General features: G+C 41.0%; 1 pseudogene; it reads left to right on the forward strand.

Annotated features, from left to right (window-relative positions):
* LOC124256745 overlaps positions 1 to 13,839 on the forward strand; it is a 61,249-nt pseudogene extending 47,410 nt beyond the window's left edge.
* Positions 13,840 to 13,842: the final 3 nt, after the last annotated feature.

The following is a 13,842-nucleotide window of genomic DNA, read 5'->3' on the forward strand; positions in this document are numbered from 1 at the left end:
AGTTATTTCTTAAACTATATCTTGTAGTTTCGGAGACGGATGTAAATCTGAGTAGGTAAATTAATTTCTCTTTAAAATGATCACGAAGTTACCTACACAAAGTGTATGTTAATCAATTTATTTTATACAGTTTCATTAAGACTTCCACAAGCTTCAGTTACATAGCAAATCTGTAATTAGCTAGGGTTAAGCCATTCTATCAGGCAGGGGAGTATGGTGTGTTTTCTTTGTTAATTACCTACTCCACTGTCTCATAACTGGGAGTCTCACAATTGGGAGTTCTCACAAATGGGAGTAGACCGCCTCACTTGTCCATCACCTTGATTGTTATAGGTACACCACATCGTGGTGATTAGTAAGACAACATAGGGGAGGGGGTGGAGGGCATCCGACGCATACCATTAGCAATTGGTCCCACAAGGGATGACGACCCAACTAACTCGTGAACTCTATTCACATACAGTATAATCGCCGCGCGCGCGCGCACGCACACACACACACACACACACACACACACTCTCTCTCTCTCCCTACTCATTGAGAAGCATATTTTGGTGATATTGGAAATGATATTTAATTCTGGAATGACACCAGAAAGAAAGTTCAAATTGTACACAGTCTTCAGTTGAACCAAACCTTCGTCAGGTGAAGGTTACAGGGACATGGTCACCTGCTGTCAATAACGTGTATGTCCACCCAGAGCATCGAGACCTGCCTGACACCTTCTTCCCATGGACGCAATCAAAGATAATGATAATGCAAGGGCAGCCTTCCACCAAACAAGGCAGACGTCTCCAGACTGCAGAAAGACTTCATATTCCAGTGTTAATTTGTTGGATGTATTTTTCCTTATCACCAATACCTATGTAAAATTTGATTGGTATAATTTTAACTACTGTTTCCTCCCGCTGCAATTTGTGGCTCGGCCAATATGAAACATCGATGTCGTGTATCACCCGTTGTTGTTTTAGCATTAACAACACATAAAAATAGGCATAAAACATATGAAGTTACGAATAACGAATTTTACCACCGAAACAATGTATTTCCAATATGGGGAAAATGTAAAATAGCGGTAATAATTATAGGAATGGGTCACTGTAAATCATTGACGCCACCAGGTGTTCGCGAACGGTAAAGGTGTTTGTCTCAGATGAATTGACAAAAGTGTCCATTAACGGTAAGCTATTAGGCTCATCATTTGCAAGCTGGGACCTTGTCAGTAAACCACGTGTGAACTGTATGTAACTTAAGAATAGACAACTTTAGAATAGGTGATGAGACAAGGTATTTGAGAAAAGTTGTTTGACGCTTTCGAACGTTAACATGCATTAAAGTTTCCAAACATTCGTTTTTGCGCTGTCCTTTTATCCATGCACACAAACCAGCCCCAAAATAGCCAAATTATAACAATCAAACGCAAAGTTTGAAAGTTCATACATCAATACATCAATATCCGTATGCGTTTCCCCGTTTATTGTATTTAGTCTAGTCTAAAGTTACATACAGCCCTTGACTGTCAGACAATCAACCCAGTGAGTCTTCTTGGCACGATGGCTTGCTGTGTAGTTGTGTATTGTCACAGTGTGAGGCCGAAGAAAAAATTACTGACGGAAATACAAAAAGAAATGTCAAGCATCCATCAGAACTCACACACTTTAGCAGCCTCAGGACGAGTCAAGATTACAGTTGATTGTGACAAATACATGGGCATGTAAAATGATAAGGCCAAAAGAACACATAAAACTTAAAACTATGTGTCCGACACGAGATCTTCGTGCCAAGGATCGGGAAATGTCAGCCTGCTGTGTGAGGAACACCTACAGTGATACGGGTCCTGAGAAACGTGATTCCAGGAATAAGGGCAATCGTGGATTCAAACACAGGACAAGCAGATTCTAGTAAATCGCCTCTGTGCATAATGTGTTGTGATTTCTTAGCTACCCTGTCACTGTAACTTTGTGTGGTACGGTTGGATTCTACAAAGTCGGTACACCTGCAGTTTTCGAATACACACATGCTTGCTGTTCGTGTGTGTGTGTCACAATACAATTGACCAATGAAGAAGCCCAGTTAGAATTGGTTCTCCTCAAATCATGCTTGCGACTAACGGGATCGGGTGGTCAAGTTCGCTGACTTGGTTGACACATGTCATCGTATCCCAATTGCGTAGATGGATGGTAATCCTGTTGATCTCTGGATTGTCTGGTCCAGACTTCATTAGTTCCAGACGGCAGCCATATACTCGTAGTTGGAATATTGCTGAGTACGGCGTTAAACTACAAACCAAGGTTAACAGAGACAATGTAATGCTACCACAACATCATGAGTTGCGTTCCCGACACTGCAACATCCCTCCTGTATCGAACCATGATATCATTGAGACAGAGACCCTCTTCTTCTTATTTCCCACCCTTGCCCCATACAACCGGAAGACTTCTGCAGCTATTGTCACGTTCCACAATATGTAGCATAATATTGCCTTATAAGGAAGCTGTGGTTGGCTCCCGAGAAGTGCTTTGATCGGCGCACATAAGTACAGCTGTGGAGGATGCAGAGTCATTCAGTCCCCAGCCCGCGTGCAACAAGGAACAGTATTTGCTCCTACACTATTCTATCAAAATGTGTGACGACGAAGTTGCTGCGTTGGTTATCGACAACGGCTCCGGCATGTGAAAAGCCGGGGCGCTGGTGACGACGCCCCAAGAGCTGTTTTCCCCTCCGTCGTGGGTCGTCCCCATCACCAGGTATTACGCTTAATTCTGCTGATGTCATGTTGACAAAGGACAATTTAACAATTCTGTTGGGTAGATATCAGTTAGGCAGTTTTATTCGAAACAGGGTTCGTTCAAAATTGATATTCCAAATTTGTAGTCTACTTAAAGCTAAAAACCGGCTTCTTCACCACAAGTATATTATAAACCTAAAACTGCTTTTTCAAAGTAAGTGGGAAAATGAACTGATTATAGATATCACACTTAATCTATGGAAAACACATAATTTTATACCATTTCGAGCATCTTATAGTGCTAGGAACAGATAGTTTCAATGTAGTATTCTCCATAGGATCCTCACAACAAATTAAGATTTATACAAATACAAACTAACAGAATCTCCACTTCGTACATTTTGTGATGTTGAAATAGAATCGATCATTCATCTCCTATATGAATGCAAATATGTCAAAAAGCTGTGGCAAGATCTACTAGATTGGATAGAAAATGAAACAGACACCCATTTAGAATTAAACGCAGAAACCATTATTCTCGGCTTCGAAGAGAGAAGAAATGATGTACTGACTTTCATATTAACAATTACGTAACTTACATTACATTGTCGTCTTTGCCACAATCTGTCTACATAGATAACGACTGTAATTGGACTTGCTATATAATGCAACAATTATTCCGACCTGTTAAACGTGTATGAAATGCTGTACCCAGATAATAACTAAAGAGATACACAAATACATTTTGCGATAAATTGATATATATTTTTGTCTTTTATCATTCATTATGAATAAGGAAGAATACTATCATCGTCATAATGTTACATCACTATGTTATGCATATACATGGTTCCGATAAAGATGTGGTGTTTTTTTTCCGTTCGTACAGTAATATATTATATAATGGACAAGAAAGTATGAATGGTGCAATACAGCTTGCAATATAGCCACATATATTTCTTTCCAGGGTGCAGGACAGGAGGAAATCTACATGGGTGAATATTGCTAAAACAGGTGTAAAACTAATCTGGCCAAATATTGGGTGTTTTGTATTACTGAGACGTTTATAAGAAATCTTGTAGGAGAAAAGAGGTAATGGAACAGAAAATGTTGTCTCATTTTTTACAGGGTGTGATGGTCGCTATGGGAGAGAGAGACAGCTACGTCGGTGACGAGGCTCAGTCCAAGAGAGGTATCCTTACACTGAAGTATCCTATCGAGCACGGTATCACCAACTGGGACGACATGGAGAAGATCTGGCATCACACCTTCTACAACGAGCTTCGTGTGGCTCCAGAGGAGCAACCCGTCCTCCTGACAGAGGCTCCCCTCAACCCCAAGGCCAACCGTGAAAAGATGACCCAGATCATGTTCGAGACCTTCAACACTCCAGCTATGTATTTGGCCAACCAGGCTATTCTGTCTCTGCTCGCTTCTGGTCGTACCACAGGTATTGTTTTGGACTCTGGTGATGGGGTCACCCACACTGTACCTATCTATGAAGGCTTCGCCCTTCCTCATGCTATTCTCAGGATGGACCTTGGTGGCCGCGATCTCACTGATTACATGATGAAGATTCTCACTGAACGTGGTTAGTCCTTCACCACCACTGCAGAGCGAAATATCACCAGGGACATAAAGGAGAAACTGTGCCATGTTGCCCTCGACTTCGAGCAGGAGATGATTATTATTATTTATTATTCCGCCGGATTTTGTACCACTCCTACAAAGAGCACCGCTGGACAGAAACTGTCGAAAAAATTCATGTGGATGCGCATCAACATGAACTGGTGCATATCAAAATCCAGCTTACTAGGCCCCATAGCAAAGGGCAGATAATTCAAAATTAATTTAAAAAATCAATTTCAGTAGCAAATATCTGCAAAACTACTAATCCAATGACTACCAAATGTCTTGAGCAGATCCGCAATCAAAATGTCTGCAATTTCGCCTGGACGGGTCGAGTCGCTAAAATGCACCGTTTGTCCGCTATTTTGGATTGAAATTTTTGGTGATGTTTTTCAGCAAAATCATGACTGCTTTTCTCCCAAAATCTGCTGCACTGAAACTACAAGAACTACGGCTTTCAAACTTTGCATACTTTGTGTCTATGCAAGTCCCTACACAGCGGCATCGTCAAATGTGGCTATGTGGATATGATGGCCGCCATATTGGATGCTACTTCTGGGGAAAACTTGTCTTCAAAACTTCTACAGGCTTCTTTAGCGACTTTGTGGCAAACCAAACTTACCAGATACAACATTTTGAACGCTTGTTCTGAAATGGCCTTTGGTTGCTGAACAATTTCTGTTCATGGTCATATGACAAAAGTCACGTGATGCGGCGGCCATATTGGATTGACGATGTTTAAAGGAAATGTGCAGTTTTTGTGGGGTAGGCATTTTTCGCAATCCATAACTTTAAATGTATTAGCTGCAGAATGCTGCAAATTTGTAGGTAAAGATTATATACCTCAAGTATGTATAATCTCGAGCTATGTTGCGATACCTTGATTAGTTACGGATGCCTAGATGTTTGCTTCTGTTGTTTATTTTGTACTAAAATGTATTTTCAAAAAATCGCAGCGTCATAACTATTTCAACTATGCAGCTAGAATCTGGCAGTACGTAGTAACTAAGTGTGTTAAACATTTTTTGTTCTTGGGTGCATGTCAAAATGTGTATTGCTTGGCGGCCATATTGGATTTCGTCAGATTCTGATGATACTACATTCTAAACAGCATAGCTGCTCAAGTTCTGCACAGAAGGCCGTAAAACTTGGCAGTATGCATCAACAGAAGATGCTTAACATTTCGTGTTCTTACATGCATATCAAAAGTTTGATCGTTTGTCGGCCATATGGCATTGAAAATTGCACAAATGCAGGGAAAAGGGAAAAAAACTGTTTGAGACGTGCCCCAAATGAAAGAAAAAGAGTACCAAACAAACTCACCCACAACTCCAGGCTGAACACGCTAAATATGACGCAAACAGACTTTCAACAACGTACCAGTCATCAGAAATGATGCTTACATTCAAAACCCAAAGTTTGGGCAGATTTAACGAAATAGGGACTTCTTTATATCACCGACGGCCCAGGGATACATTGCCGAATGTCTCATAAGTTTCATCGACATTTACGGCACGAGCACGGCAGATTACCCGTGCAAAGCATGCGACAGTCTGAAGGAAGGCGCAAGGACGATATCTCCTATAGAGAGACTACCACTGCAAAGCGTGGTCCACGTGCAGATATGGGAGACGATGTCAGTTTCAATTGACAATGACGAGAGCTGAGCTAGCGCTACACAAAGTTAAAATACACTGCAGTAGAGGTGATTTTAGCTGGAAATTGTATCTACACTCGCCCGAAAATAAACACCATTAACTATAACCTTTACTGCTTTCGACATCAGGTACCAAATGTGTAGAAGTTATCCAAGCCAAGGAGCCGTCAATTGTTGCTCAATGGTGATTACAGTTGTGTATTTTTCAGAAAGACACAGATCATATGGAGCTCTGATTGCTTCCAGTGTTGAACTGTGATGTCTGTGATTTTCATATTTTAGTAGTTTATCTCTTCTTAAGTGAAAACGGTATATATTCTTGTTCTCTACTTGACACCCACACACCGTCAAAGTAGGCACTTCTTATCGAAATAAAACACACTTTTGTCTATCTGTCTCAATATATTTTTGTTCATATTTGAAGGAAAGCTCGATGTCATATGAAACTTAAAGCAATGTGTTTTCTCCCACTGGGCTGAAGATGCGACCCCCCAGGGACACTGCTCGGACCAGAGTAGCAACCGAGGTACTCTAGCTAATCTACCAGGTGAAGACTATTCTAGCTATGATTTCTCCTTCTAAAACTGGAATATTTGGGGTATTTTTTCAAACCTCGATGATGCAGACTTTATTAGTTATATAATGAAAAGAATTTTGCCATAGTTTGTCTGACTGAAACCTTTCTTGAAAACCTGGCATCCATCTGGTATCCATCTGGTTTCTATCCTACATTAGACTGTCGACGGGTGTTAGATTATCTGGCTGTGTAAACGTGCTGATGAACAATTCACTAGCTGCTTACTGTCAACAGGTGTCAGTTGTTTTTCATAATGTGGTATGATCAAATCTGTACATCGCTAGTACATTTTTGTAGCGATATCATCTTAAAAGTAATGTATGTTTCCCCCACTGGCTCATCGTTGCATGCAACAGGAGCCAACGTAACAACATTCGAGGTAGTAGATCAGTGGCTGAGAGAACATTCAGTCACGAACTGTGAGGTCATACTGTGCGGTGACAGGAACGCAAGGACGGGGTTTGAACACAGCAACAACTTATTGCAAACGACACACCTTTGATGAAATCTAAGAACATTAATATGATGTTTTCCGTAACAGCGACAGTCTACCCGGAACAACGATAGTTGACTGTGTGCCCGTGTGTGTTATATCTAGGGCTGCCGGGCTGTATACCAGTGGCAGTGTCAATGCGACATGAATAGGCAACTATGTGACCGTGTGTGTTATGTCTTCGGCTGCCGGGCTGTGTAACAGTGACAATCTCCTTGGCACATCAATAGGCGACTATGTGACCGTGTATGTTATATCTAGGGCTGCCGGACTGTATACCAGTGACAGAGCTGTCGGGATGTGTAACATTGTTAGACTCCATTGCACATCAATAGGCGACTATGTGGCCCTGTGTGTTATATCTAGAGCTGCAGGGCTATGTAACAGTGACAACGCTCACGACAGCTGACTGTGTAACCTTTAAGACAGTCAGACAGTGCAATAATTACTGGTTGTGACAGTAACTGAGAGTGTTTTCGTCTTAACTGACAATGTACTGATACAGTCTCCCCGGTACCATAGTCTGATGTTTGCCCGTGTATTGTCACAGTGTGTAAAGAACATTTGAGACTGACGGAAGAGTAAACGGGCAACGGACATGCAGTCAGACGCATATACACACGTCCTGATGAATCAGGTTGTACAGAATCCGTTGTACGCCCCCCAACTCCTCTCCAGTATAACTGGTACCGTGGATAGTGAGGTATACTGTACAGTATTGTATTCACGACTATAGAGTGAGGTATGTGTCGCACCTGTAACGTCAGTTGTTTTATATAGGTGGACACGTACAGTACAACCAGAAATTATTGAGAATTTAAGATTGTAATTTTCTTTTAAATTTTCACTCATTACTCACGTATTAAATGTGAATATTAGCAGAATGTAACTCCAGATTCAAAGACAGGTGAACAGTTAGTATTTTGTCAAGTCACCATAGGCAGCAGTGCAGGCTTCAATGCGGCGGGGCATACTACTGATCAAAGAAGTTGGAAATTCGTGGTCCATGCTGTCCCAATATCGGACCACCTCTTCTTTCATTTCAGCAATATTTGTCAGATTTTTCTTTTTGACACTTTCCTTCATAAGTTCCCAAACATTTTCTATTGGATTTAGGTCAGGGCTATAGCTAATAATGTCATATTGTGGGTCCGAAACCAGGCCTGTGAATGCTTGGAACGATGTTTTGGGTCGTTGTCCTGCTGGAAAATCCACAAATGTCCATAGAACTGGTGATCAGATGGAATTAACTGTCCCTCGAGAATATCTGTACCGCTCACTGTTCATATTCCCTTCTATGTTAAATACACAGATGGGCGTTGCCCTGCCTAACGCGAATATGCCACCCCACACGTTAAATTTAGGACGGTACTTCGCCATGCTGTACTTTGAGCGCTGATACAAAGGTTTTTCAGTTTGTTTGGTCCAAATTTCAGCGTATTAGGAAAGCCACACAGAACTTTCATCTGAGAAAATCACATTGTCGCAGTTAAAATTATCTATGCTGTCAAGCACACAGTTCAACTCTTCGCTCTTTGTTCAGGTTTTCATGATTGTGTTGATGCAAATACCAAGGCTCGATGACCTTTTCTGAAGGCCAACCCATTGCATGCAGCTCAGTTCTAATTGTCTCCTTACAGACAAAGACGCTTTAGTGACAGTTCGTTCTATCAATCATGTTGCGAAGAAGGATAAGTTTTTCTAAATATAAACTACTTGCAGTAACCGATGGAAGTTAAACCTGGTTCTCAATGCTGTGAATACAATTCTGTATTTGCAATCACTTTTCCAAAACACGATAAAGCCAGTGGACAAAGGGATGCCTGTTCTAATAACTTGAAATCACTTAAGTCATATTTCGATCTGAAAAAGTGTCAATCTTGTTATAATATTCTAAAATGGACGCTGTAGTCTGTCCTCTTCTCGAAATCATCCATGCTGAGGATCAGAAATCTATTTGAAAATGTCGTCTGATTACAGTGAGTAAACACAGGGGATAACTCTTTACAAACTAATGTGAAAAACTCTGAATGCTAACGGTGAACTGTGATGTCTGTGATTTTCATATTTGATAGCTGGTCAAAGGTTGTTTATCTACTTAGAAAGTGAAAATTAAACATATTCTTAAAATTCTCCAATAATGTTTGGTCATACCGTCATACTTATATCAAGCGCACTTCCTAACAGTGTTGAAATCTCAAAGGGATATAATAAACACTTTTGTCTATCTGTCTCAATATATTGATATTTTTGTATAAACCATTTTGGGTAAAACAAATGTTTGAGCCCAATGTTGCCTTAAATAGTCATATTATGAAGTTTTGTTGCTTGTGAAGGCGACGCCCTGATAGGACATGTAGGACCAGAGTGGGCGGTACTCTGGCTAATCTACCGGGTGAAGATTTTCCTAAAGAAACATGCGTGTGTTTCTCCGCAACTCTAGACGTTCCCGAGAGCTAATTGTATACCCCACCAAAGCCTGTGAATGAAAATGGCACGTCCTTTAGTGTCTGCATTCCCTGTAAATGATACATTTACCACTTTACAGTATCAAACCCGCCTGTCCAGGTTAACACATTCCTCACAGCCGGTAGTAAAACACGTCTTATAACTCTCAACCCAAAATGTGCGACGAAGGTGTTGCCGCCTTGGTTATCGACAACGGCTCCGGCATGTGTAAGGCTGGGTTCGCAGGTGACGACGCCCCAAGAGCTGTCTTCCCTCTCCATCGTCGGTCACCCGGCCCCGCCAGGTAATTGATGTTTGTTAAGGTTCTTTGACTGTTCACTGGAGGAAAACCTCGTTCATACCAGTTGACCAGGGTTCCGAGTAAAGAATCCCTACTGTCATATATGAATGAATGAATGAATGATCCAGATATGTCCGAGATTCTTAAATCATCGTAATTATGTTACTAAATAATTCATAAATAATAAGATAATCAAACATATATATAAGGACCGGAACAATGATTCTCTCCACATAACACAGGTTCGGGATATCCTTTAGTATATATATTGAATTCTATTACAGAAGAAATCCCCATCATTTCATCCGTATAAATTGTTCTTCTTAAGTGCCATTTAGGAGCTACTGTGATGAAGAGGAGCATTTGTGGATGGAATACTTCTTATCGCAATAGATGGTACGTTTCGGTGTAGATTCCAACACAGTTATCACGCAAATGATCATTTGCTTGAGTTGTCTATCCATATAGTGTTCCTCTTATCTTCCATCATCTCTATTGTAACATAAATTTCGATATCAAGGATGACAAGGTGCTCATCAGCATTACCAAACATACATTATTTTGTACATTCAGCCGAATGGTTTGAATCCTTATTACACATATACTCCATGTTGCTCTCAATTCTGTGTATAATATTACCATCCTTATTATTAGGTTATTATTAGGATTATTTGGTTTTGACACGCCATGTTATATGGCATTCGTCTTTGAAGGGGAGTAAGTAATAATGTTAGCATGGCTTTTCAGATTTCATTTGGTAGCAAGTCATGTTCCAGGTCCTGTATCGTGATCTTTAGTGACTTTATTTCTTGTCGGTCCAGTCTCAATTAAGTCTGAGTATATATGTCATGTCAGTTTATTCCAGGGAAATAGTTACCACGTCGGTGACGAAGCTCGCTCAAGGCACTATGCTCGCAAACTCACATACCCTGTCTCGCACGGTATTGTAACCATCTGGCATCACACATTCGAAAAGCTCGAAGTGAATCCTGGGGAACATCCCGTTCTCCTGACAGAGGCTCCCCTCAACCCCAAGGCCAACCGTGAAAAAATGACCCAGATCATGTTCGAAGCCTTCAATTCTCCAGCCATGTATGTGGCCATTCAGGCCGTTCTTTCTCTGCACGCTTCTGGTCGTGCGACGGGTATTGTTTTTGGACTCTGGTGATGGTGTCACCCACACTGTTCCCATCTATGAGGGATATGCCTTACCACACGCCACCATGAAACTTGACATTGCTGGTAGCGATCTCACTGATTACTTGATGATGATTCTCACAGAGCGCGGTTACTCCTTCACCGCCGCCGAGCGAAATATCGTCAGGGACATCAAGGAGAAGCTGGCCTATGTCGCCCTCGACTTCGAGAAGGAGATGGCTACAGCTTCCACTTCTTCCTCCCTGGAGAAGAGCTTCGAGCTTCCCGACGGTCAGGTCATCACTATTGGCAACGAGAGGTTCCGTTGTCCAGAGATCCTCTTCCAGCCATCCTTTTTGGGTAAGGAATCAGCCGGTATCCCCGAAACCACGTTTAACTCCATCATGAAGTGTGATGTTGATATCCGTAAGGTCTTGTATGCAAACACTGTTCTCTCAGGAGGTACCACCTTGTGCTCAGGTATCGTGGACAGAATGCAGAAGGAGATCACAGACCTTGCTCCCAACACAATGAAGATCAAGGTCATCGCTCCTCCAGAGAGGAAATACTCCGTCTGGATCGGTGGCTCCATCTTGGCCTTCCTGTCAACCTTCCAGCAGATGTGGATCAGCAAGCAGGAGTATGCTGAGTCAGGCCCATCCATTGTTCACAGAAAGTGTTTCTAGTGACTTAGAATACAATGGTGACACCTTTATTCACCGTCGCGGACAATATTAGTTGTTATTCGGATCGTAAAGGAAGGTAAAGGGAAGAAAAATAAACTGTCAATTACAACTGATGCATTACACGAATGGGGGATATGAGCTTATCACTGATTATTAGATGTATTAAACAGGTCAGCTCTATCATCGAAGTGACAAAATGTGGACATTCCTTCTTGAATCCTGTGAACAGTGTAATCTGATGCAACTGATGCTACAGTGAGCACAATTCGGTACAAATCAGGAAATGATTTATTTATATCAGTGATGTCAATGTGCCGCAATATAATGTTAGTTTATGTGAGGCGTAGCATGTCACATGAATGAATTTAACCCGAATATGTTGCATAAATGTAACAAGAACAGAATAATGAAAGCAACTGTAAATCGATTTGGGAAAACTATTTGAATATACCTTGTCTTAATTATTGTGTGTGATTATTTCAGAAAACCTCAAACATATATACAATTGTCAATGAAAGGGTTTATATCTTCATACGATGCATATATAGCCAAGACCGGGTCATATATCAAAGTAGTTGCTATGCAAAGTAGCCACATCTAAATGAGGTCCGGTCTATTTTCTTACCATTGGCTTACATTAGCTGAGAATTGGTGCCAAAGGAAAGTGTGAAGCTTGCTCACTGGCTGCCTTTCTCCCATCCTGGTGGTTTAAATGCCATGACGGGAAGGTGTTAAATTGGTGAATTACATGTCCAATTTGTGTTTTGATGCCTCATAACATGTCGCAAGCTAAAAGCAAATTATCCAATAGTTGAGTAACATGTAAAACAGTTTATTACTTCCGTGTGGTAATAAAACGGCCCCCCTTAACGAAGTGTTTAGGACCAAGTGTCTCACTCGTGTCTCAAGACGACAAGGGATTTATCAGAATGCGTCCCCAAATATATTTTGGAAATATAGGAATCTTCGAATAATAATTTGGTTCCATTGAAAGGAATTGATCAATATCACAGCATATGACGAACAAACAGATTTTAGGCCCCGAACTGCAACAACGGAACACTTTTTCAAACTTACTGCTTGTCTTCAAACAGGCTTAGTATTCGATTCTGTGGATAGGAACATCATTATGTCAACCACTGAAGACAAACTTCTGAAACTGGCGCCACCAATGATCTTTCCAAGACTTACTTCCCTTGCTTCATGCTTTTTTATCTTGAACATACACAGTTATGGGCCTTGATCTCTACAGAAAGTGATCGATGTAATTTTGCTCAGTGCATAGAGTCGGAAAGGGGGGTTGTAGTTTCAGACACAACTGAATTTGCATGAAGTTACTCGAGGCTGAATTTGAAATAGGGTGTCCTACATAACAGTTACAGAGCTGGTTTCAACAAAGCATAAAATTACGCAATTTTCGGGCTTTTGATTTGACTAAAATCTCGTGAAGCACAAATGAGAACTGGGCCCCATTCCTCAAAGCGATCGTAACCCTAAGACGACCGTAACTCCTACACTTAAACATAGACTTACGACAGTCGTTGCACTACAATCGCTTTGTAGAACGAGGCCCAGGTCCTTATAAGTTCAATTTATTCTTTTCGTACAAGTCCACGTAATAGGATCGGGTGGTCAGGCTTGTTGTCCCTTTGGTTCTTTAAAATGGTAATCTCCTGTATAGAATCATCACCACCGAGAAAAAGGAACATTTTTACCAGTTATAATAATAACCGACAACCGTTTTTCCGTCTGTCAAACTGGGGGTTCATATGTGAACGCATTAAGTTTACATTCACGTATCAGTAAACAGATTGTTTAATGCTGTGTATATAAAGTAAAAACCCCACAACATGTCTCCATGTTCATCGAGATATTTCTTTCGAATATGAAATAGAAACAAGTTTTGGTGGATATTTTCTGATGAGGAATGTTTTATTTAGAAAACAAGTAGCCACTTTGACACAATGTCTCTGTCAAGGAGGGACTAGGAATATTTAGCAGTCTTACAACAGACATAGACTGCCAAAAGTGAAAATATATTTTTTAGAGTTGAATGCAGTCAAAGCTCCCCTTAAGTTACGTGTTTGTATAATTGTGCAACACAAATAACAACTAAGAAATGTTGTGTTGCTTGCATGTAAAACGATGCAATTACTCATACGGGGCATGTCGGTTTCAGCTTGTGT

This window comes from Haliotis rubra, unplaced genomic scaffold (assembly GCF_003918875.1).
Source record: "Haliotis rubra isolate DU_JTF1 unplaced genomic scaffold, ASM391887v1 Scf638, whole genome shotgun sequence".
In the NCBI taxonomy this organism is placed as follows: Eukaryota; Metazoa; Mollusca; class Gastropoda; order Lepetellida; family Haliotidae; genus Haliotis; species Haliotis rubra.